The sequence below is a fragment of the Gracilinanus agilis genome, chromosome 3 (genome assembly GCF_016433145.1).
Source record: "Gracilinanus agilis isolate LMUSP501 chromosome 3, AgileGrace, whole genome shotgun sequence".
Taxonomy (NCBI): Eukaryota; Metazoa; Chordata; class Mammalia; order Didelphimorphia; family Didelphidae; genus Gracilinanus; species Gracilinanus agilis.
Genome location: NC_058132.1, coordinates 437254193 through 437278854, shown reverse-complemented (window position 1 = coordinate 437278854; position 24662 = coordinate 437254193).

The window sequence follows — 24662 nt, the reverse complement described above, 5'->3', positions numbered from 1 at the left end:
CTTTTTTTTCCTGGTACAACTTAAGCTAAGATTTATTCTTAAAAACTACTCTTATCTTAGAAAGGGAAAGAGATGGAGCCCATTTAATTTCTTGCAAAAGATACAAAAGGAAAAAAAACTGTCATGCTTTGATCATAAACTTATGAGATTATACAAGTGATTATGATTCAAAGATTGACTAGGAAGGAAAAAAAAGTTGTACTACTTAATGCAAATATTTCTTCTATTCATGAAAACAGTATCTCAGTTGAGATTGTGATTGAACAACTTTATTTTCTTTCCACAAAAGAAATCATAACTACAAAAAATAAGAACACTTTGATAGCTTTACTATAGATGAGAACATGAAGCTGTTTGGCAGAATAAGAGCATTACCTTTCTCTGGTCTCCACCCTTTTGTGAATAGAATTGGTTTATTTCCAATTCTTCTCTTCTGGTATTCCATATGTATGAATTTTTAGGAAGACATATGGGAGAGAGAGATTTGACTGGGAATACTGCCTCACACGGGTTTTTCTCTTGCTTTTTACTTAGCAAATTCTATCCTAAAACATTGATAACTCATATTCCTTTGGACATGAGTATCCAAGATAGTCTGGGTTCATTTAATTTATTCCCTGCTTTTGGATAGTTTTAATAACCTGTATCAATTTAAATCTCACTGGTTTGTTTGGAGTCCTCTCTTGTGAAAACTCCTAAAAAATTAGATTCTCTTTTTTTTTCCCTTTAGCCAACCATAACTACTGGAAAAAATGGACAAAAATACAAAGTGGACTTAAAGAAGTAGAGGTAAATGTCTTTGCCATTCTTCATTCTTGCAAATGAAGATACCGAGAGTCTTTCTACCAGGGTTCCATATGGATCCACATCATTCAGCTTTAGTCTTTTCCCAGCCTCCCACCATAACAGGTATAGTATGTCCAGCTGTGTGGCTCCACCCTTCAGCCTTTCAGAGGCTCTTCCTACCTCTTTTAAGTTGAGGTCAAGGAGGGATAATAACAGAATAGATAATTTCTAAGACACCTTCAGTTTTTAAAGGAGGAGAAATCCATCCAAATTAACATAAACCCAGTAGTTAGAAAACAATTATTCCAAGGTACAATTCATTATTCACTCAAAAAAAGTGACTTTCAGGTTTTATTTTTGGGATAGGAATTAATCTCAAATTAAAACATACCCTATCATAAAATCAAAGCCCAGATTTAATACACCAGTAAAACATTTCTCCCCTCTCTTCTCTGCTCCACTTTTTTTATGTAACAATATTACTCTTTTCTGATAAGAATCTAGGCATACTCAAGAAACACTCACATATGTATATACAATTGCAAATATAAGTTGCATTCAATTTGAAGCAGATTTTGGGAAACAGGTTTAATGTCCATGGCACATACTTTGAGAGTCAATATACTATAAAGATTTCCTATCAGACCTTCATCCTAATTATGATCCCGAACTGACCCAATTACAAGCAAGAGTTATGTCTTTTGCCCAGCATCCTCTTGACAATTTCAATATACTATAAGTTGTACTTTTCGTGGTTTGGGTTCCTCCATTCAAGAAATCTCACTTGGCATGCTCTCACTAGAATGTCCTTTTTTTCTCCTGAAGGAAGTCCGAATACTATGCCTTTAGCATTTTTTTTACCAGCAAAGAACTTGAAGAAAAAAGTATGAAGTCAATGTGGGTATACGAAAATAAATTCTGGTATATATATATATATATATATATATATATATATATATATATATATGTATGTATATATATATATATGAATATAATAGAATGAGGACATAAAGCTTGGTGTTAGAAAGACCTGAGTTCAAATTCTGCCTAAAACATTTAAGCTCTTAGGCTTTAGTGTTCTTATTTATAAAATGAAGGCATTGGACTTGGCCTCTAAGGCCCTTCTAACTCTAACTTTAAAACCTTATGATCTAATTGTTGCATGGAAAGAAGTGCACAAAAGATATGGATATGAACTGAAGCATAATGAAGTAAGCAAAATTAAGAGATCAATTTATAACAGTACTTACCTTCCATCTTGGAGTCAATACTGTATATTGGCTCCACGGCAGAAGAGTGGTAAGGGATAGGCAATGGGGATTAAATGACTTGCCCAAGGTCACACAGCTGGGAAGTATCGGAGGCCAGATTTGAACCTAGGACCTCCTGTCTCCAGCCCTGGCTCTCAATCCACTGAGCCACCTAGCTGCCCCCAAGTATACTTCTCTTGATAGAGAGGGAATAGACTAGCAGTATAGAACTGATACCTTTATTTTCAGATATGGCTTTTTTTCTTCTAAATACAATAATTTGATAAAATAGTCTATATTTTAGGGATGTGGAAAGAGTTTATGGGTACATAAATGATGTAAAAATAATAAGAAAGAAGGAAAAGCATGAAACATTCAAAAATGCATAGAAAAGAACAGAAGAAAGTTCAAAATGAAGAAGACAAGATTTGCTGATATGTTAAATTTAAGTACCCTTAAAATATGTAATAGTAGTTTGCAGTCTTATACTCCTCAAAAAAAATCTATCCAAACAGAATTTAAGTAGAGATTGGTCTTGACTCTTTTATTGGAATAAACTACAAGAGCCCTAAGTTCCTGGGCTTTTACCATGTAAACTATGTTCATTCCAGGGTTTCTAAATGGTCATGATTTTTTTTTCTACTGCCTATGGTAAGTTTTTCAGGAGGGTGAAAACATGAAATGATGCAGAGAAACAGCAATTTTCTGGGAGCTCTTGCCATTAAATGCCCTTGAGAATCATAGTAAGGAGCTGTTATTCAGTTAGGAGTTTGCTATTTTTTCATGTTTATAAGGGAAAATTCCCACAGGATTGGAACTGATATGACTATTCAGATGAGGTTAGGTTGCTGGGAAACAGCATGGTAAGACATGGACTCTAACATCAGAAGAGTTCTGTTTGAGTCCAGGCTCTACCACTAAATAATTGTGAGGTCTTGGAATGCACAAGCTCTTTCAGTCTAAATTTCTGCATCTTTAAGTTCAGAGTTCCAGAGGTGAAAAAGCCCCCAGATATAATTTCATTGATTCATATTTGACCAAGACTATCATAGAACTCTTCTATAACATCATGAATTAGTCACTTATTTGAAGAACTCTTAAGGCAGCTTCTACTTCTGAACAGATTTAACATTTGTTAGAAGCTTTTGCTTATATTAAATAAAATTTTGCCTCTAAAACTTTTCTCCTAATTCTACTCTTGCAAACTAAAAAAGTACTTAATCATTCTTCCATATGACAGCCTTTGAAAGCAGTTATAATCTGCTGCTTCAAATCTCTGAACATCTCCAGTTCATTAATTAGCATTGTTTCCCATCTCTTTTCTGATCATGGTCACCTTATACCTGATTGAGCCAGAGAGACCCAAGGAACTCTAGGATATTTGCATTCTTTGTGAAACCAAGAGGAAAATGATTATAGAAAAATGAGATTTAGATCAAGCAGATCTCTGAGGTGCTAGACAAATTGAAAAGGGATAAGGATTTACAAACATAAATGTGAGTGGGCATATATTTATGCATGCACAAATACAAACATCTACTTACTAGAGACATGTTTACAACTGACCCTTTTTATATAAATATTTTGTCTAAGAACACTTGTGTTCAAAATTTTGAATTATTTTTCTCATTTTGTAACAATTTTTCTCTTAAATTACATTCCTCTGATATCTTATTATTATTATTTTTTAAAACCCTTACCTTTCATCTTAGAATCAATACTTTGCAGAATAGTAAGGCAATGGGGATTAAGTGACTTGCCCAGGGCCACACAGCTAGGAAGTATTTGGGGCCAAATTTGAACCTAGGACCTCTAGTCTCTAGGCCTGGCTTTCAATCCACTGAGCCACCCAGCTACCTCCTATTATTTTCTTTTTTTAAAATGACGGCAAATTTTGGAAAAGAGAAAAAAACTACATTAAGAAGCTAGTCACTGGGGGACATGGTCTTTTTAAAAGGAGGCATTTTAGAATATTATTTAGAAATAAATTTTTTACATGAAAAAAGAGAGAAAATCCTTGCAGCTCATCCATGTCCTTTAAAAATCATTCCCAGTACTTAACATAATTCTGTAGATGTGTTTAAACCAAAGGGAACATAATCTCCCTTATTTTGGGCACTATGGGGACCACTTGGTCTTTGGGCTTCATTTTGCAATTCACATGTCGAATTTGAGATAAATTTAAACAGTTTTTTTTTTCACTTTAGTTGTTTCCTTGTCACACAGCCTTCAGATACTATACTTGAAAAATAAAAGATATATGAGTTAAGACCTTACCTTTATTTCTAATTAATTTCCTCTTATGTATTTGGCCCCTAATTCTCATTTATTGAGTATTTTAGGTTTGTATTCAGTCATCTAATATGTTAACGTTGCTTCCAAGCTTTGTGTCATCCACATTTCTGTGGATTGGAGCAAAGCTATTAGTAAAATGATGAACTGAGCCTTCCTTCTTGACAGCAAAATAAGCTATTTGCAACTACCTCTTATACAAATCTGGTATTATGACCAAAAGACATAATGTTTTAGATCCTTTGAAACTACAAACAAATATTAGCCAAGATCCTATCTCAAACACTGACTAGAGATGTAATCCTACTCTGTGTCTTATTTTCCTCATCTAGAAATCAGGAATAATTATACCACTGACTTCCCAGGGTTGTCCTAAGGATAAAGTGAGAAATGTAAAGTGCTTTGCAAACCTTAAACTCTTACAAAAATGTTAGCTATAACTGTAAGTCAAGGCTGGACTTCAGTAGATAGCTACCAAGAAATGAAGGCTAAAGAAATTGCCTCCCCCAAAATAAAATATTCAGATTATCCCCAGACAAAATTGTTAAATACCAGAGTTAGAAAAAGTGTCCCCTTGCTCCTTTCTGATGATGTTTTTCCACTTTCAGAACAAACCCTAACCTATGAGAGTCGTTTGTTCTCACAGACACCAGTCCTAAACTCAAGGAGGTCTTAGACTTCCCACATGTCTTTTCTTCCTCCAACTTAGTGTCCCTTTTCTTAAAGTTTTTCTGGAAAATTGGTTAACTAATATTTAATTTTTGGTAATGCGTTAATGGTTATCAAGAGTTTAATTCTATTTTTCCTTGAACATAGATCTAGGTTTCCTATCTTTAGGATAGCTAAATGGTGAAATGGATAAAGTGCCAGGCCTAGATTCAGGAAGACTCATCTTCCTAAGTTTATATTTGGCCTCATACACATAATAGCAGGGCAAGTCACTTAATCCTATTTACTCAGTTTCCTCATCTGTAAAAATGAAATCGAGAAGGGAATGGGAAACTATTCCAGTATTTTTGCCAAAAAAACATGACTGAAAATGGCTGAACTATAAACTCTTGTCCTTATGTCTTTGCTCAATTTTTTTTTTCCATTCTAGAATTCTTTATATTTATATCATACCGCAGCTTTTTAGATTCCTTGTCCATATTTTAAGGCTCAGTTCTGATGCCACTCCTTTCCTGAATCTCCTGCTTGCCCTTAGCCATCTGGAATCCCATTTTTCAAATAGCTAGGGAACTTTATATAAACTTCTATTAGGTACTTATCTAGATTAGAAGGTTCCATTCCATATTCCCAGGGTTGATTTAGGATTGTGTTGGCTTGAGGGAAAATAGATCTTTAAAATCTCTAAAAACACTATTCTACCTGTGTCTAGGAAAGCAAAAATTGAAAGCTTTGGGATATTTGAATAATCCTATCTAAATGCTTAAGTAGTAGTAAATAAGGGAGGTAAGTATACACATTGGTTCAGAGACAAATGGAGTTTGTTCTCTGGAGTGGAGAATGTGCACCCTTGTTTTCAGCAGGGAAAAGAACATTCTAGCTTTCTTGTCATTGTGCCCATAGTGAAAATAGAGCACAACACAAGTTCTAGGCTAAGACTTTATTTAGGAGAGCCATTTCCTCATAACTTTGGACTAGTGCACCATGGGAGCTGGAAAGAATCAAAGAGAGAAATTTGACTCATGTCAGGCTGGAAGAATTCTTGAAAAAAAATTTTTTTGCTTTTGTTTTTGTTTGCTGGTATTGCATGGAATGGCAGCTTAAATACTATTTTCCTATTCACTGAAAATCACCTGTCCTGAGGAACGACTTGAAGCAAAAAGGAATAAGCCCTACTCATGTTTTCAGGAAAGTGCAGAGAAAGCCACTTCACAGAACCAGTAGGGTAAATCTCAAGGAAGGAAACAACCAAAGCAACACTTGTAGCCAGTTACCTCAAGGAAGTAACAGAGTCTAAGGTTTTCATCTATCAAAGTGGAAATTAATAAAGGTATATAATAAGAGGAACCCTTACATCTTAGAGCAGTGATGGCAAACCTATGGCTTAAGTGCCAAAGATGGCACGCAGAGTGCTCTCCACAGATGCTTGGCCTCCCTCCTTCCACCACCACTCCCAGAGTTCTTTACAAGAAAGGCAGAGGGATTTGAGGAGCTGCTCCCCCTTGCTTGATGACATTCTTTTGTGTTCCCCACCCCTCTGCTCGGCAGCCCAGTGGGAGCACTTCCTCACTCCCCTGTGTGGGGCATGCCTAGCATGTGTGGGCCAGGGGCATAGCACAAGGTCTCTGAGAGAGGGGGGAGATGGCATTTGGTCTGGGGCGTGAGGTGGGGGCAAGGCCCAGCACTTCATCTCTATAAAGGTTTGCCATCACTGTATTAGAGTGTAAGTATCTGAAAATTTCACAGATAGCTCTGGAGTTAGAAGGAATCTCAGAGGTAATTAAATTCAATAGTCTCAGTCTTACAAAAATGAAGAAACTGATAGACAAGGATGGTTGCATAAGCTTATTTCACCTCATTAGAGGTTGTAGGAGAGAATCTTTGGAAACAATGGTTACTTATTCAAGAAGTTTTCATTTTTCTCCTTTTTCCTTCAAAAAAGTTCTGTAATACTGTGGACAATAGAGAATTATGAACAACAGTGACTTTTTCTCAGTATATTAAACAATTTAGAAATGTTTATAGGTTCCATGGTTAGGAGTACAGTATCAGATTTTAGAGAATTGATGGAGTTTCAGAAAGTTTATCATACTCTTTATTCCATGTGAGTCTTTAACTAAAAGTTTATATTTTTTTCCAACTGTACTTTTAGTGATTTGTAAATGCCAATAATTTTTTTGGAACACCTCAAAAGGACTCTGAACCAGAACTAAAGAGAAAAGAAGGCAGAACTTTCTGGGAGCAGAGTAGTCCCTTTCTCAGGGCTCTATAAACTCCTTTCTAAATTCTTCAGGCAAACTACTCAGAGAACTTTTTTGTTCCTTGGCATTTATTTCCTCTACCCCACCGCCCAAAAATAAGTCACAGAGGAAGAAAGCAGTTAGGAATCAAAAATTTGAACTGGTAGACTGGTAGAGAAAGGCAGAAGCTGGAGCCAGAACAACAGCTCATCTGGAAGTCTACTGAATATTGCCATCCTAGGCCAAGCTGAGTTCAATCACCATCTACTGGTTTCCTTTGCTTCCTTTAAGTTCCAACTAAAATCCATGTGAAAGCTATTGCCTTCCCTCAATTAATTATTTCCTATTTATCCTTTATAGGTCTTGTTTGTATGTAGTGGATAAATAGTCAGCATCTATTATGTACTAGGCACTGCGTTAAGCTTTGTGAATAAAAGTATGAAAAAGGATGGCCACTGTTCTCAAGTAGTTTACAAACCAGGGGAAGAAGACAAAACACAAAATGAAGCTGAAAAATTGGGAGAGGAGATCCCTGGCCACAGTGAAAACAGAGATATCTCAAAGGAACCAGGGCCAGTGAGAGATGGTGAAAGATGAGGAGAGTATGTATTTGTTGTCTTTACCATTAATTTGTAAGTTTCTTGAATTCAGAGCCTGTATTTTACCTCTTTTTGTATCCCTAGAGTTTAATGCAGACCCTGGCAACTAGTAGCCATTTAATAAATCTTGATTGATTGATTGATTGCTGCTTCACCATGACAAATAAAGGAGGCTGGCATAGAATAACCATGGAAAGAATCCAAGAACTTACCAGTTCTACAATAAGGCTGTCTTACATTGTCTTGCCTTCTTGTGCTTTGATGGAAGGTAAGATCCACTCTTCTGTCAACTTTTACCCCTTCTCTGAGATTATATTGATCCTCCCATCCCCATGTCACTCTACTTGCTATAAAAGACTGACTGATTAAAAATTTTTATTTCTGTAAACATTTTTTAAAGTATTTTCATAATATATGTCTATTCATAAACAAAAATCTGGATGATCACTGGAATCTGTGCAAATTCTGCTTATATAAATGCATCACTGAAACTGGCAAATGAAGGAAAATAAAACAAAAACAAAAACAGAAAAGAAGTAGATTTAAAAGTATGGGGTTTAACCCTATGCAACTTAAGTTAAAGGTTCCAGAGTAAGATTCCTGGCTCAAAGAACAAAGAATTAAGATGGTTAATAAATTAATTTGAGGGAGAAAGGAAACAACCCTCATGTACTCCTGGTATGTGTGTATATCTATAGTTAGATGTAAATTTGCCCTGAAAGGCAGTGTTTAAGATTATAAAGAGAGATCATTAAAGACTCTTCATAAGAAGAATCATTAATGAAGCTCAGGCCATTAAAAAAAAAAAGGAAAGAGACTCACTTCTATGAATTCTCCATTTAATTGCTGGCTCTGTAGATGACTGATAGGCCAGGTGGCAATGCTATGATTGTGCTTGAGAAACTACCTCAAGGTAATTTTGTTTCTTTTTCTATTTTTCTTTTTTGTAAGCAATGTTTTTTTAGCCAGAATTGCTTAAGTGATACTTGGGCTCAGAAAATTTAAATTTTTATATTTAATCTGTAGGTTAGCTTACTTTTTCTTGATTTTTTACTATATTTCAAAATTATACAAATTGACTACATAATTGCTAAAGAATACATTGGTTCTTTTCTCATTGAATTATTATAATGAATTAAAAATTTCTATATTTGGCTTTCTTTTGAAATTATTACTTATCCTACCATCATTATTTTCTTCAGTATGACTTACTGTGCTATGTTTATATGACAAGTACAAATGTGAAATTGTTATTCAATGATAACAATAATTCCATAAAACTGTTTTCTGAAATTTCAATCCAGGCCAGAGGTTCTTATTGATAAGGTTTATCTAAATTCCAAATATTATATGACTGTATTTTTGCAAAGTTAACTGCATAACAACTTTATTAGTTATGTGCTAAATGTTCATTGCATGACTCATTGTTGCACTGTTCATATGATTAATGTGTAAATTATCTAATGCATAATTAAAGTTTAAAGCTGCTTTATCGAGTGCTTAAATAGTGTCATTATGGTTGTTTCATATACATCACTTATTTTCCCTAATAGATAAGTTCTACTAAAGTTGGACATTTTCTTTTTCATAGTTTAAATTCCTCTCTGGTCATAGCTCTAAGTATAGAAAGGACATGATAAATATTTGTGAAATTAGTTAATAAAATGCATTTAAGATGGGTATTCAACAAAAGGAGAGATTAATATAGGAATTTAAGTTACTTTGGGTTACTGGTGAGAAGATTATTGGAAAAGGGCAAGCATCTATCTGACCCCTTGCCTCCCCATTATCATTCTGTGATTCATAACTGTCTAGTTACCTACAAGTAAGTATTTATGCTCAGGGGCAGCTGAGTGGCTCAGTGGATTGAGAGCCAGGCCTAGAGACTGGAGGTCCTAGGTTCAAGTCCGGCCTCGGACACTTCCAGCTGTATGACCTTGGGCAAGTCACTTGACCCCTACTGCCCACCCTTACCACTCCTGGGCTAAGGACAGTCCCTAGCCCGGATGAAAAAAGGAGGGTTGGGCGTGGGGCTAGCAACCCCACCCTGTAAAAACTACATCTGCTAAAGAAACTGCAACCTAAAGTAGGGGCAGCTGGGCTAGCTCAGTGGATTGAGAGCCAGGCCTAGAGACGAAAGGTCCTAGGTTCAAGTCCAGGCTCAGACACTTCCCAGCTGGGTGACCCTGAGCGACTGTGTGTCCCATTGCCTACTGGTTGTGGCCCTATGCTCCTAGAATGAGTCCCAGGATAAAAAAAAATATATTTATGCAGAACACTAATTTGGAGAAAGTAAATATCTCCCTGAACATAAACCTATTGAAGGAGACCGGCTTAAAGAAACTTATTCTCATCACACTGAGGTATAACACATATGTCTTTCTAAAGAATATAGAACAGAGCTGGATATTCAGTTTTGATTCATGGCCTGTCATGGAATTAAATAAAGGAAAGTCTAGGAAGATTAGGAAGCTCAGCTTTAGCTCTCTAGTAATGGCTTTCAGCCTCATTTAATTGATTATGATTTTTTTAATACACAGAAAATAAATCTTTTAAGCCTTGGAAAGGTGGTGCATCTTTTCATATCTGAAGTATTCTTGTATAAGGTTTTGTGACATAAAATCAATATGTAGTGGTATCTGAAAGTTACCTGAAATGCTGTATTACATCCTCTTAAAAAGATTTGAAATGTTGACATATAAAGTCAAACCTTGCTAATTCTCACTGCCATAATGTGAAGATTTAATAATTTGTCACAAAATACTCAGAAATTTCACCCACTTCCTAGAAAATCTTTCAGAAAAGAGATTTCTTAAAATGCATTTAAAGAAAAATTTCATTTTAATACACAACAGTAAATATTTTCAAATATTAAGAATATATAAGCTAATTTTAACCTGATCACTGATTTTTTTTATTAACAACTCACTGATCATCTCCTAAGAGCTCATTTTATTCAACTTTATATGCTATAGTTTATAAAGTATAATTCTCTCATAAATTAAAAAATATTCAGATTATTTTAAACTGAGTAGCTGGTTACTTTTTTCCTCTTAAATTTATGTCTTATGGGCAGCTGGGTAGCTCAGTGGAGTGAGAGTCAGGCCTGGAGACAGGAGGTCCTAGGTTCAAATCCGGCCTCAGCCACTTCCCAGCTATGTGACCCTGGGCAAGTCACTTGACCCCCATTGCCCACCCTTACCAATCTTCCACCTATGAGACAATACACCGAAGTACAAGGGTTTAAAAAAAATTTATGTCTTTATTTAATCCAATTTGATAAACATTTAATGATTATATCTACTTTTTCCAGGCACATGATAGGCCCTACAGATCTTCACACAAATGGATATGTAAGAACTCATCAGTTTGGATGTTCTTCTCAAAGATGGAAATGATAAATCTATATATCTTGTTTTACTTTTATCCAAGGCCTCCCATAAGACTTCTAATGGAATCATTCAGTTTCTTCTAACATTTTGAGGATAGCAATGGAGTACTCTGGTAGTCTGGTTGTCATTACTTTCATCATGTGATCAGACACTTTCCTTTTGATGATAAATTTCACAAATGGCATCTTTTGTTCTTATTCTTATTTAACATTCCTCATTTTAATGTGGTTATGTATACATTTATGATTATATTTGGTACCTACCATGTCCAGCACCGACGGATTCTTTTCTCAAAGGAAACATTTTATTAATATGAAAAATGATAAAGGCTGGTATAATAATATAAATTAGTAATTTAATTAAAGCCATGCTGATAGATAAAATCATTAGACCACGCGCTTGTAAGCATTCAAAACTGCCGCCTCCATTTTGTTTCCTGTCTCTACCCAAGCCCCTACCGGCAAAAAAGACCACTTCCTCCTAACCCAGGAGATTTAAACCCTTCCCTGCGTCAAGACGTAAGCCTTCCCAAGCCCAAAAACCGGAAACGGAAACCCGTTGGACCACGGGAAATGTGGTTTGATACATTTCCCAAATTTCACTTTTACAATTTATAATGTAGAGCAACAAGGTTTATATAGTATGAAAGTCTTGTGTGTCTCTCATTTCTTATTTCCACTTTCAAATGTATTTCTTAACTTCCTTACCTATTCCCATTTTTACACTGAAATTATTGAATATGTTGACTTAACTGGAAGTACATTACTGAGTTTTTCATGTTACTGTCTACTTATCATCTGCAGTCACTGAGTATTAACAATAATTTGTATGATAGTTTTTTCAAATTCTTACCACACAAAATTACAAAAATGTCCTAGGAAATGATGTTTCTTCTCAGTTCCCAGGCATATGATAAAACCAACTCTGGATACTTTTCTTTCTGCCTTCAAAGACTACCTATAGGCCAGCCTTCGATCCAGGTGTAACTTCTTTCTGTTTTCCATATTCATTAATATTAAGAATTGCAAAACTGATATAACTAAGCTCTCAAATTTAAAATACCAGCAGCAAAGTTCAACTTTAAAATAGATTTAAAACTATCTTTGTGATTCTTAATATTGTCTGTACTAATTTTATGTGACTGCCATGATAACTGCAGAAGTCAAAGGAGGTGACAAAGGACTGTTTTATATATTTTTATTTTTATTTTATGAATTGGCATTACAAAATAATAATCATTTGTCACTGCCTACTTTCCTGGTGATGGTGGTTCTCTCCTTACTCAAGAAGGCCATTCCTCAGAAATCAAATTTGTTGTTTTTGCCAAGACCATGGCTTCCTGGTATAAAAGAACTATGCTATATAACATTTGTTTAAGGTAGCCTTTGTGAGAGTCTATAGTCATCTTTATAAACCATCATAAGGAAATGACATGTAGTAGGTGCTTAATAAATGTCTACTGTTTCATTGATTGACTTTGTGAAGAAACCGGGGATAGTTAGGAAAAAAAAAACCCTACTCATTGGCCTATGAAAGTTTACTATTTCCTTGGAATGAGAAAAATAGAGTCTATCCACAGAAGTTAAATATAATATAAGATAGCTTGAAGATAGAGAGTACATTAAGAACCAAAATATAGATGATACCATAGAAAAAATGCTGGGAAAGAGTTTTAGATAGCAATGGGAATAAGTGGAAAGGCAACCAAGAGAGGAGAATGAGAATGGGAGGTAATCAAAGAGAAGTAGTGACATTTAAAAATATTAATACCTCCTGAAAGTGGAAGATGGTTTTAGCACTTTTGGATTTAGCAGTTAAGAGATTTCTTGGTAACCTTGGTAGTTTCAGTCTAATGAAAGAGTAGGAAGGTACTCGAGGGGAAGAAATGTAGGTATTTTTAAATTCTAGGCATATCCTTGAAGATATTGATCATTAAAAAAAAGTCAATAACAACCCATATCTTAGTAAAAAGTGTCAAGAAAAAAATCCAAACTGTGTTTTCCATTGAGTTTAAATTGAATAAAGAATAATCAATTTTATGAGAGATGGATAGAGCATTTATTAAACATATACCCTATACAAGGCATTCTATTATGTGCTGGGAATAGAAATAGAAGGAGGGGGAAAAAAAGATAGTTTCCTATCTTCAAAGATCTTGCATTTTAGTGGGAGATGACAATACATGGATAGTGATTTTCTTTCTCACCATACCAAACTGCCTCCCATGATTCAGTTTTTTTATTGAACAAGTATAAACAATAAAACTCATATTTTTTGCATTGAATACGGTAATGTAAAAAAATTAGTAGGTTTTTTAGCTATTGGAACTTAGGTGAGGTATTTCCATATTACCTTTGGTTTGTTTGGTTTTTAGTTTCTCTGGTAGTATTTGTTATAAACTATATTTTTCATATGAACTTATCTTTACTGTTTATCTGAGAGACATATTTAATTGTTGTTATCTTTGATCATGGAACCATTATTTTTCTTCTACAAGAATATAAACATGATAATTAAGTCCTGGCTTTTTCAAAAAGTATAATTTTAGGGGGCAGCTGGGTAGCTCAGTGGATTGAGAGTCAGGCCTAGAGACGGGAGGTCCTGGGTTCAAATCCGGCCTCAGACACTTCCCAGCTGTGTGACCCAGGGCAAGTCACTTGACCCCCATTGCCTACCCTTACCAATCTTCCACCTATAAGTCAATACACAGAAGTTAAGGGTTTAAAAATTTAAAAAAAAAGTATAATTTTATTCAAAAAGTATGTTATGCCTTTATTTTTCTTTGCACATAGCAGATCTAGGGAAAGTACATTTCATGCAGCAAAAAATTAAATGGTTTAATCCTAAAAAGAAGGTACAAATGTATTATGAAATTTTCGAGGTAACACAATAGTCGATACATGAACATCATATACTAAAGTATCCATAGGAATTGACTTAAAAGAAATTTCTACTGTGGTGGGAAGTTTTCACAGCAATGACATTATTTTTGCATTGACTATGGTCATTTTAATTATGGTCAACATGCCCTTTTCATTAAAGACATTTTGATCCCTCAAAAGGTTATTTCACTATAATGTACTGATCATTCTACCATTTTTTGACAACTACTTTCCCCTATTGTTTAGCAAATGAGGTGAAATTATCAAAGGTTGTACTTCAAGGCCCTAATCTAAAATATTATTCTGCCATCTCCATTCCTTAGGTTTTATTAAGAGTGTTGGTAGAAGTAAATATCCTCATACATTCTGTACACAACTGCCTATAAGAAGAAAACAGAAACCTCAACCCATCGTTGAAGCATCTCACTATAACTAAATACGGTGAAGCCAAGACCATTTTTAATGCTTGAACTAGAATTCTTTTTTTTTGGGGGGGGGGTTGGGAAAGGAAGGGAGAGATGGATGGATTGTGAAAAGGAAAAAAAAGACATCATATACCTGATATTTAGACCAGAGGAGTTGAGGTGACAGTGAATTATCACTTTATATGCATGTATATATGACATTAATTTGATGTATATTAATCATATAGCTCTTTCTAGAATTTTAATGGATATAGAAATACAGAATAAAATGCTTGCAATCTTACGAAGTAAATAAGAGTCTACTTAGAATAGTTTGTAGAGAATAGACCAACAGTCAGGAAGACCTGTGTGAGTTTAAGTTGTAGCTCTGACATGCTGTCTATGCAACAGGCATCTCACTGTCTTAAGGCAGTTCTCCATGACTTTTAAATTTCAGAGAAGGTGCAGATGTACATTGTTAAAGGAAGTTTCTCATTGAGACCTCTCTTCATCAATAATAAAACAGACTTAGTACTGTGAAATTCTGATAAAAATGAGGTATTTGATATGAGAAATATAATATGAATATGTGAAATAATAATATGAAACAAAAATGAGATGTAAAAATATGAGATATGTCTTATGAACACAGAAATGTTTTAAAACCTTTCAATTCACATGGTTATTTTATCCTTGAATAACAACCCAATACCAAGTTTTTTCATATTTTAAAATGTTCACATGCATAAAGACAGATTGGGTACAAGCTGTCACAATGACATAGCTTAATTATTACCATTTTATTTCTATAGAAAGCTATCAATCTGAAAATTAATCTTTGAAGACAAAAAAATCTCTGAATGGAATTGTTAGGAATGAATGCAGGGGTAGAGAAATAAGCACAAGAATGTGGATAAAATAACAGCTCTGATGACTTTATTTGCATGTTTCACTAAAAAAAGGGCAGGGACATTTGAGTTAGATTTTTGTTGAGTGTAATTATCAAATTGTCCTCTCCCTAAGACATGTATAGACCAATCAACATTCTATATTCTCATGCATATTTGAATGATCCTAGTTGCTACTTCTTTGAAGAAAAAGAAATGGCATTTTTTTGGCATGACTATGTTCATCTGGGTTTATGTGTGTAGTACTCATTTGAGTTTTCTTTTACTGTTCAGAAGCCAGGATGCAGAATTCAAAAAGAGTAGGTCTAAGCAATGTCATATCCTTCAAGTTCTGTCTTAAAGAGTCATATTGAGCTTCTACAACTGATTTCAGCCTCCTTCCCTTGGAGAGAGTGCCCAGTAATGGTCCATTTTCCTTGACAAAGGTTTCACAATATATTATTCATCCATTTCATTTCCTTCCTCCCTTAAAATAAAAAAGTTTCAAAGAAAATAAAGGTGAATATTCCTGAGAGTAATTGAAAAAAATTATATATCAGAGTGATTTGTGTGTGTGTGTTTGTGTTTTAGTTGCATTTTTAAATCTCCCTGTTGAGGTGCAACCTTGGTCTTGCAAAAATATCTAAAGTAAATGTTTGACAAAATACCACACTGGGTATCCAGAGAGATACTATTAAAGGTAATCTTTACCTGCCTGTTATTTAGAAGAAAAAAGAATGAGTTGTGTGATATACTCAATTTGAAATTCTCAAAAATAATTACAGTATTTGATCTTCACAGTAAAAAATAATTTAGTGAAATAGCATTTCTTAACAGTACACTTTTCAAACTGAATTGCTTTGTAAGGTTTGTACAGGGGAGTACAAGAGTTCACTTCACACTCTATAAGTACAAACAGTATTGCCTATTTTACTTTTGCTCAAAGGGTAGATTTCTCATTTTACACAATTTGTTCCAAAGTTTAGACCACTAAGACTCTTTTAAAAAAAATTTCTATGTAGGTATTACAAATAAAGCCATGTAAATTCTACAGAAATGGACCAGGAATAAGGAGGTGTAAATTTTTTTTTAACCCTTAACTTCTGTGTATTGGCTCATAGGTGGAAGAGTGGTAAGGGTGGGCAATGGGGGTCAAGTGACTTGCCCAAGGTCACACAGCTGGGAAGTGTCTGAGGCGGGATTTGAACCTAGGACCTCCTGTCTGTAGGCCTGACTCTCAATCCACTGAGCTACCCAGCTGCCCCCAGGACGTATAATTTTTAATTCTAATCAGCTGGTAATACCTATGACCTTGTGCAAGTCGATATGTGACTCTTTGGATCTCTGTTTTCTTCAACTATAAAATGAGAAAGTTGAACTTGATTGTCATTAAAGTCACTTCTGATTTTGTGCATACACACATACATACATTCATACATATACTTCTGTCTATCTTACCTATCATTTTTCCATTCATAAATGGCAGGGGTGATCAGAGAAACCTTCTGATCTGCTGGCCTGGGGCATTTTAAAGTCGCATTTGAATTCCCTTTCTAAATTAAGTCTTTCCTGATTTTATCATCTCCTATTTCTCCTTCATCTTAGCCAATAACATTTTTATTTACATATCTTCTTACCCTTTATTTTTTTACTGTTTTGCAAATTGTTATTTAAAGAACTGGTCTTTTCTTCCCAGTTAACCTTCATTGATCTCTTTATTCTTTGAACTCTAATAGTAATTTGAATATATATTGTTTGGGATTATGTTGTTTGATGTGTTTTAATCATCTCTGACTAGATTGTAAGTTTCTGAGTCCAAGAATATTCTCCTTTCTCCTTATCTTTATTTCATAATGCCAAAGAGGTTCAGTGTTGAGGAAATGTGTCAGTTGGTTAATTGATTAATCATCATCTGTCAAACTGCTACAGTATGCACAAAATTTATCATTGGAAATAATTTAAAAAGAGGGAGGTTGTCATTTCACTCTCAATTATTATAAAATTTGTTATTTAAAAAAATTATGAAGCATTTGAAGCAAAGTTGCTAAAAGATATTGGATAAAAACTGGGTATTCTGAGCTAAGGTATCTTGGCATAAATATTCAGTGATTAAGGAATGAATAAACAGAATTTAGAAAGTGAGCGTAGATGAAGAAAAATGAACTTTCTGATAAATGGGGGAAGATAAAAGGTCAATATTATCTAGGTGTCTGGATAAGATTATATTACAGAGCTCTGTAAAGTCATTGTACAATTTTAAGAAGCACTTATTTTGGTAGTAATATGTAGCAATATATTTTAAGGGGGTCATTATCTTTTCCCCTTTACCAGTTTTTAACTTCTTAAATATTCCATCATCCTTTAACTCTACTCTGTTTATAACCTTAAAGTCATCACTGACCTCTCTCTTCACAAACCAATAAAGGATTAAGTCTCTTCAATCCATCTTTATATCTTTCATTGCTGCCCCCTTCTGTCTACCCATATGACTAAGATCGTAGTTCAAAACCCTCTCACCTGTCATCTAAGCTTTTATGAGAATGTTTATTCTTTTTTTTTAACTTCTCATATCTCCTGTCTATCTCCAACTTTCTGCCTATCTCAAATTCTACTCAGTTTTCAAAGTCCCATTCAAGTCCCTCCATAGAGCTTTCAAATAAAAATACTAAGGCATAGATATGAATTTGTTACTCCTCTGCTCCAGAAACTTCAGGGGTTCCCTGCTATTTCTAAAATAAAATACGTTTTTTTTGTCTTGCATTTAAAACACTGTAAAATGTGATTCGAATCCACATTTCCAGAATAATTTCTCATTATATTTTCCTTTTCTCATCTTTTTTCTGTTCCAGTCAACTTGGCAAACTCACAGTTCTCTATGAAAGAAAATTTATCTCTTGGTTCTATGTCTTTGCATAGCCTGTCTTCCATCTCTCAGATGTTTTTCTTTATCCTTTTCTAATCCAGATCTTGAAATCTCCTACCTCAAATGCTTCCTACTAGTTAATTTCTTGTCCTATTGAAGTTAGTTTGGATATGTTTTGCATTTACTGATTTGTGAACATTTTTACTCCTTCAGTTTTTATGTTGATGAGGGCAGGAACCATTTAATGTTTGTTTTTTTACCCCACCCCCTACATAGTTCCTTGCAAATAGTAAGCAATTAAATGCTTGTGGAATGAATGAACATTGATGGAAATAGGATAATGAATTGCAGGGCTTAAGTAGCATAAATGGGAGATGACTTAGGTATGTGATTGTGAAGATGAAGAAGGGATGAATAAATCACATCATGAGCTAATAATTATAACTGAAGGGAGGTATACAAACTAGTCTTTATAGTATTCATCCTCAGCCAGTTGATGACAGGATAGCAATCACCAGCCATCTCCTACTCTTTGGCATATGGCCATGTCTTTCATTCACAATAAAAGAAATAGATAAGATGCCTCAAAGGAATACATTAACTTTTTTGACTTACTTGACTCCCCAAATTAAGAACTTGCAGGGAAATTTTTTTAAAAAGCAAACCTCTGAGTAAATCTATTAAAATGAAGATAGGCAATAACAGCCAAAGCTGCCTTTCCACATGGATGGGAGTTTGAATATCATCCATCCATAATTCCTGTCCAATTTTTTTCCAGTATGAATCAATATCAGTCTCTAGGTTCAAACTTCCTGATGATTGCACCTAATATCTGGTTCTATTTGCAAACAAGAACCCCAAATACCCATTCCACTTCACCTGGCACTTAAATCTGTTGAGGATTCCAGCCAACTGTCTTGTGTATTCTTCCTGACTGGCCTTTCATTTTATGAGTATATGTTCTTAGTAAAACTTGCTTACTTCACTTTTTCTTGACACTCTCATCTTGTCTAGCATTTTATGTAGTGTTGCAGCAACCCCCCTGCCCCAACCATACATCTGTTCTTAGCAGATTCTCCATCATCCCTCCCTTCTCATTTTTTAAAAAATCCTAACTTTCTGTCTTGGAATCAATACTATGTATTGGTTCCAAGGCAGAAGAGTGGTAGGTTAACTGACTTATCCTGGGTTCCACAGCTAGGAAGTGTCTGAGGTCAAATTTGAACCTAGGACCTCTTGTTTCTAGGGCTAACTCTCTATATACTGAGTCACCTACTTACCCCCTCTTTCTCACTTTTAACTAGGGAATGTAGAATACATGGACTAGATTGGACTTGGACAAGTTCATCTTAGTTTTTGTTTTGTTTTGCTTTGCTGCATTTTGTTGTGTTTTTCCCCTTCACAACAAATAAGAGATTGCCATCTTTCCCTGTAGAGGACTGTGATGTTCTTCCTAAATCTGTGCTAAGATTCAAGAAGTCCAGAGCTTGAAGAGTAAGAAATAAGCTTGTTACAATATTTATGTACTCTTGTATCTTGGGCATAAAGATTGGTGATATGATAAAGACTGACAGCATTATGAAAAACTAAGGCAATGTTCCATTGCTAAATTCTACATTCTTCCAATCCATCAAGAGGAGGTAATTGGAAGAAAAGGGAATAAAAATATTATTTTGATAGGTTAAAAGGTTTTTCATCAACAGCTAATAAAACAATAATCTGAAGAGACAATATTTTTTCATAAAGTTTTCAAGAATTTATTTCTCTGAAGATTATTAAATTGTATAGATTAATGCCAAATAAGAATAACTTTTTGAACACCCTGAGAATATTCAACAAATGCTGACTTCTACAGCATTTTAGATTTTTAACCACTCTATCTTTCGTGTTGCTTTCTTCTCACTTTCCTCCTACGACTATTCTCTTATACTTCTTCTTCTGCCTCTGTGACCATTCTCTGTGTCACTCTACTCTTCATTCTTCTTCTGCCCCTTAAAAACGTATAGCCATACAACAGAATGATTCCATTGACCCTTTTCTTGATCTATGCTTTTTACCTTAATGATATTAGGCATTTTCATAGCTTCATTTGTTAGCTAGATACATATCCTTCTCATATTTCTAATATTAATTTCATGCCAGAATTCCAGCCTCATATTTCTAATTGCCTTCCAGATATCTCCTCCTGGATGTTCTTTCAACTCCTCAGACTCCGCAAGTAAAATTGAAGTCAGCATCTTCCCTCAACTTGAATCCTTTCCATAACTTTGTATCATCATTATTATCTTCCTACTCACCCAGACTCATAATGTTGGCATCATTTTTGATTCTTCCATTTACTTTATTCCACATATCCAATCAATTCTAAAGTGTTATCATTTCTACATTCTCAATTTTTTCTTACATCTCATCTTTCCCTTCACTGACTCCTAATTCAGGCTGTTATCTTGTTATTCCTACGCTATTAGAGTAAACTTGGGTCTCCTTGCATCTTGTCTTCTCTTCATCTTTTATACTACTGCTTGTATAATGGTTATGCCATTTCTGCACTCAAAAAATGGCTTAGTGAATAAAATATAAAATACTGATTCAGACACTGAAGGCCCTTCACAATGTGGTTAGAGCTTGTCTTTCCAGCTTTTTTCATAGTACTTTCCCTTTATGGATTCCATGTTCCAAACAAAATAAACTCACTTCTCTTCCTCATTCTTGTCTTTCCTTCTCATATGTATTTTTGCTCATGCTATTCTCAGTCCTATAATGTCATGTTCCTGCCTCCATCTTTGTCTAAAGCCTTCCTTTTCTTAAGGCAGTGATGGGCAAACTTTTTAAAGAGGGAGCCAAAGGAAAGGAAATGCTCATTTGTTAGTCTGTTTCCAAGGCAACTCTTTCGAAGTTTCATTGTATTGTATTCTACTCATTGTATTCATCGGATTAGGAATTATTTCACACAGCCATATAGAACATTTCAGGAGGCCACATCTGGCCCTTGGGCCATAGTTTTCCCATCACTGCCTTAAGGAATAGGACAGAGGTTAGTTCCTTCTCCATCCAGTGAGCAGAAGCACTTCTTTCATGAATTTCTCATAATATTTGCCCTCAAATCAGCTGTATGTTATGGTAAATAACATACTGGTCCTGGAGTCATTAAAACCTAAATTCACATTCTGCTACAAATCAAATCATTCACTAGCTGTGTGATTAGAATAGTCAATAAATGTCTCAAGCTCAATTTCTTCATTTTTAAAATGAGAAGTTGAACACAATGATATCTAAAGTCCCCATGGCCTTCAAATTTGTGATCTTTAGATGTCTATCTCTCCTCTCTCTTTTTACTATACTTTCTCTCTTTCTCTGTCTCATCCTCTTCTCACTCTCCCTTGCATCTTACTTAGTTATATATACTTATTCTTTCTTTGCATGAGACTATATATTCTTTGAGGACATGGCTGGGATTTTGTCAATATTTGTTTTTGTATTTGTCAAATGAATGATTGAATGTATTTCACACAACATTTCCTCCTATACTTAAAAAAATGCTATTACCTCACATTTCTTTGATATAGGATAAAATGTAATATTTGTGGGGGCTTAGGGTGGAGCTTTCCTCATGTATCCAAAAAGAAAAAATGCAAATAAAGGAAGCCATGTTGAGTCATAATGTCCCATTTTCACTAAAAAAAAAAGTCCTAATTTGAGCATAGTAGATGATAACTGTTCCCAGTCAAAAAATGATTATTAATTTCTATATCTTGGTCTTTCATTTTTTTCTTAGTGTCTATTTATTTTCCTTTCATGTAATTCTGATTTTTCACATTTTATATAATCATGAGAGATGATACATTCTCACTCAGTTTTGTATCTATTAGAAACCAGAAAAATATAATGAAACTAAGGCACTTGTAATGTTGAATACATATTCTAGAAACAACTACAGAAAAAAGCTTTTGTTAACTCCCTAAAACTTCTTCTTGAGGAAATTGCAGAGAATATTATGTAGCAGTAAAACTTCCTGATAAACCTCAAACATCTCAGCAGGGATTTTAATTTCATGGTTTTCTCTATTTAATGTATTGCAACTAAAGGGGATGCCACACTATTGAAAATCCATTTTATGTATGGATGATATTCTCATGTTATATTTTTATACTTATATAACACTCTGTTCCCACCACAGACTCATCAGCAGCATGCATCAATGACACATAAACAAAAGCCCCCACATCCTCTTTTATGATGGACACTCAAGGTGAATGTACAAGAAGCTATTTTTTTTTTCCTTTGAAATAAGCGACTATTGCAGAATCCATAAGGAAGAGATAGAGATATCAAGAGGTTTGCAGTAACAGGACAGAGGCTCATGCCTCACCCTTACAGGAAATAACTTGAACTGAAGAACTTCTGCCATATGGTAATGCTGAAACCACAAAAAAAAAGAGGAAGCTTATGAAGTTTGAGGGGTGTTTTTAACACAGAAAGGAGCCAAATATTGAAGCAAGCTGAAGCAATAGAGTCAACCAAGGAGAATAAAACCTAAGGACTATTCCTCTGTTGGTGCTAGAGTATCAGTGCAAAGAGTTTTGTACCTAGGAGCAATATGAACTTATAATTTCAGTTATTCAATTAGTAAAAGCATGTGCTAGGCAAGGTTTTAGCTGGTAGGGATACAAATATGAATGAAACACTTAGGAATCATAACTAGTTTACATTCCAATAGGAGAAACAAGGATACATATATGCATATATAGAATAAATATTAACAAAATAAATGCAAAGTAATTTATGGTAGTTTGAAAGGGAAGGCACTTGCATTTGCAGGAAGCTAGGAACAGCTTCATAAAGAAGATGGTTCGTTCCCTTTGTTCCTTTCCCAATAACTCCCAGCCCAACCAGACCCCAAAGGTGGACAAGAAAACCAGTAAGAGTATTTCCCCTTTTCCTTTAGCTCTTTCCTGGATTAGGACCATTTAGAATCCATCAAGGTAGTAGGGAAGTTTGATATCAATGTTCATACCACTTCATGACTACTCAAGCTAAACAAAAGCTGCCCAGTAAAATGGACAACTACCATTTGTTTTGATGTTAACTCCTCCAGACCCCTGGGCCCTTTCACCTGAAACTCCCATTAACTCTAAACACTCCTAGGACTTTTTACTTGAAAACCTTTAAGACTTTTTTGTTTTTCTATCCATTCTAATGCTGATTTCTTTTGTATTTATTATCATCTTTTATTAAGAGTCTAGGCTTCATAAATGTTGCTGTTTTTTAGATATTTCAGTGGTGTGTGACTCTTCCTGAATTCTTTTTAGGGGATTTTCTTGGTAAAAATACTGGAGTGGTCTGCCATTTCCCTCACCATACTTAAGAAATTGTTGTTTTTTCCTGAAGTATCCCTAGAACTCCCCAAATATTAGCTCACAGAAAACACTTAACAGGTCCTTTTCATCCATTCACTCAATTATTCATTCATTCATTTAATTATGTCTTAAAGAGAGAAGTGAAATTCTCAGAGATGAGGAAGATTATTCTAGGCATAAGGAATGGCCAGTGCAGTGGCAAAGAGATGGACTATTGAAGAGCATTTGTAAGAAACAAAGAAAAGATCATTTTGTGGAGAACAAAAAGGGCAGAAAGAGAAATAAAGTACAATGAATTTTAAGCATAAATAGGAACAATGCATGGACCATACAGCAAATTATATGCATTGTGGAACTTATATGTGAAATTTATATGCCTTTTGGGAATTCTGAAACTAACAAAACTATTATAAGAAAAATTGGGATCTTTTTCTGAAGAGTTTTGAAAACTAAGCAGGGATTTATATATTATCCCAAGGGTAATAGAGCTACTGAAATTTAGTAAGTATGAGAGTGATACTACCCAAAATGTACTTAAGAAAAATAACTTAGGTAGGAGTATATAGGATGTACTAGAGACTGAGAGTATGTTTGTTGTCATAATCTAGGTGAAAGGTACCAAGATATTGAACTAAGATGGTTGCTGTATGAGTAGAGAAAAAGGATCAGATCCAAGACATGATGTGGCAGCAGAAACTGTAATATTTCCAGAAGTGAAGTGTGGGAAGCCAATAAGAGAATAGATAAAAATCTGAGACTCCTCTTCTGACCCCTTTTGTGATCCTTGTGATTTCTTCTTGCAAAGTATTATGGCCTTACTGAAAAGCTTTTTAAGTTCCTATCAAACCTGAATTTAAAGGGTTAACACTGTTAACTCAGCAAGGAATGCTGTTGCCTGTTATAGCTAAGGCCAAGATACTCCCCAACTTGGCTTTCTGATAAGAACCTAGTCAAAATTCAGCCTTGGCCTTGGTCTATTCTGAAGCCAATGTTTTATGTTTTGATGTGACATAATTTGTAACTTCTGTGCATCTGCAAAGTTTC